Source organism: Rutidosis leptorrhynchoides, chromosome 3 (genome assembly GCF_046630445.1).
Source record: "Rutidosis leptorrhynchoides isolate AG116_Rl617_1_P2 chromosome 3, CSIRO_AGI_Rlap_v1, whole genome shotgun sequence".
In the NCBI taxonomy this organism is placed as follows: domain Eukaryota; kingdom Viridiplantae; phylum Streptophyta; class Magnoliopsida; order Asterales; family Asteraceae; genus Rutidosis; species Rutidosis leptorrhynchoides.
In genome coordinates, this window is record NC_092335.1 from 568280922 (window position 1) to 568283190 (window position 2269).

At 32.7% G+C, this 2269-nt stretch overlaps 1 long non-coding RNA gene across 1 annotated transcript; it reads right to left on the reverse strand.

Moving 5' to 3' along the window:
- Window positions 1-374: 374 nt before the first annotated feature.
- On the reverse strand, window positions 375-2005 carry LOC139898626 (uncharacterized). Its single transcript, XR_011777080.1, has 3 exons — window positions 1589-2005; window positions 1093-1191; window positions 375-699 (listed from the first exon to the last, which is right to left on the reverse strand). It is a non-coding gene; the product is annotated as an uncharacterized lncRNA (long non-coding RNA).
- Window positions 2006-2269: the final 264 nt, after the last annotated feature.

Here is a 2269-nt window from a genome sequence, read left to right on the forward strand (position 1 = left end):
CATCATATAAAATGTAAGCGAAACAAACGAAAAAAAATCGTAAAGAGAGCCATACCAAAGTGTTTAAGCCGTCGTTAAACATCAAGTATAAGCAGGAAATTATAATAATCAGATATTTCAGCAAAATTAATCAGCATGTGAACTGACCATAAACAGCGAATTAATAACAAATATGAATGGAGCATCTCCCAAAAGGAAGAAACTGTGAACAAAATTGTTAATACAGATCTATCTTCCAATTGAACAATAACCACGACTGATATATACAATAATGGCCAACAAAAAAACAATTTCGCATCACAATTGCAAAGCCATGACCACAACGAAAGCCTATCCCAGAAAATAATTAATAAAGACACTGAATAAAAATCCATAAAAACTTACAGTTTAAACAATGAAGATATATGCGGCGTTGGCCATAAGGCTTATAACAACAACAACCGGAAACAACCTGTCAGGTAAAATGTGTGCACATGGCTCACACCAATAATTGTATACATTTGGGAGAAGACTGCAGTCACTCACTCAAAATCAAATGAAATAAAAAAGTACAAAAACCTACATAATGAATGTATAAATGTAGACCATACTAGTGTTGCCATAGTGATAGACAATTTGAACTCATTAAAGCGCCAACGTAGATGTATGACCATGTATGTTCATTTTGTCCCACGGAGATGGGTTATCGGGTAGTAAACACTGCAATCAACCAAAAAAGTCACACACATTGAAACTCAAATACATGAAGTAATCGTAAATAAACTAAATTCTTCTATGATGAAGCAACAATTCAGTAATTACCAATGAAGTCAATAATTAATGATAACTATAAAAAATAATATAGCAATCGAAAACAGTGCAATAGAACAGTACATTGGTGTTTTTATCAAACAATTGTTTTTAATATTTCGAAAAAGGGACAAAAGAAGATTTGATGGGTCTATCCAAAACCTCATTAAGATCTAAGTTGGTTTACTTAGATCATCAGACACATACATAGTTTATGACCCATTGTGTCCAGTGTTTTCATCACATCTATCTTTGTTAGTAAAGCAGAGTAAACAACATGGAATAAAGGGAAAGCGTCAACACCATAATTGAAGTCTTGTTCAGGAAATTTCAGAATTTGTCGAATGCACTGGTACAAAGATGGCCATACTCTACCATTAGAGTTGCTGGCACCATACAAAACTGCAAGTGTGCAAAATAAACGCAATAATTATTTTAAAAGGTAAATAAACATTATAAAAGTTAAAAATAATCAGAATTTAAAAACTGAAAGCATGGTAGAAATCAACTGATGCATGGAAACAAATTTCCTAATTAAAAAATATCGCAGTTTGATTTTATGAAATCAAAAGCCTTAATTTAAATGTTTAAAAATTTAAACGCATTATAAGCCAAAAGATCACAATTAAAACAAAATTCGAGTATAAAAATAAAGTAGGATAACAGATTTAAAGTGTTTACAACAAAATTAGAATTCCTAACAAAAATTACACTGTGGCATGATTTCGGAAAGTAAAAACCGAGGAATTTGTGGAGCGATTGCATAAAAATCGAACATAATAATAATTTTGAAACTTACAGATCTATTGGATGAGAAACCCATCAAGAATTTCGTTGATGTCAACATTTTTCTTGATAATCGGAAGATAGTTTCACCGCCCGGTACTCGAATGATTAAACGGCGATTCAGTATTGTGAAAGTATTTCATACCCTATAAATTGAATCAATTGAGTTTAGGATGGGTTTGATTGCGGAAACGTTGTTAGAGAGATCACCACATCAACGACGACAGTTGTAGCTTTATCGCTAGGAACCCTAACTTTTACCCCAAATAAACAATTGATTGTGGGTGATTTTTCCAAATCAACAATTGATTGTGGGTGGCGGTGGAGTGGAAGCGCTATTGTTGGCGTACTGTATGATGAAGATGAATAGATGATTATGATGATGAAGATGAACGATGATGATGGTTGAAAACAAACTATTGAAGGAAAAATCGATTGTACAAAATTTAAGAAAACAATTGGAGAATGAAAGAGAAAGAGATAGGTTTTTTTTGAATTGATAGCACCAATAAGAGAGCGACAGATGGCGTGCTGTCAGGACATAAACTGATTAACCAATCTGTAAATGACACGTGGCATAATGGAATGGACTAATAAGGCTGCTGTTGACACGTAGGAAAAGCCATCTGCTTTATAAAATGTTATAGATAGATAGATAGATATATAGATTTAAATTCTATACAACAGTTACGAA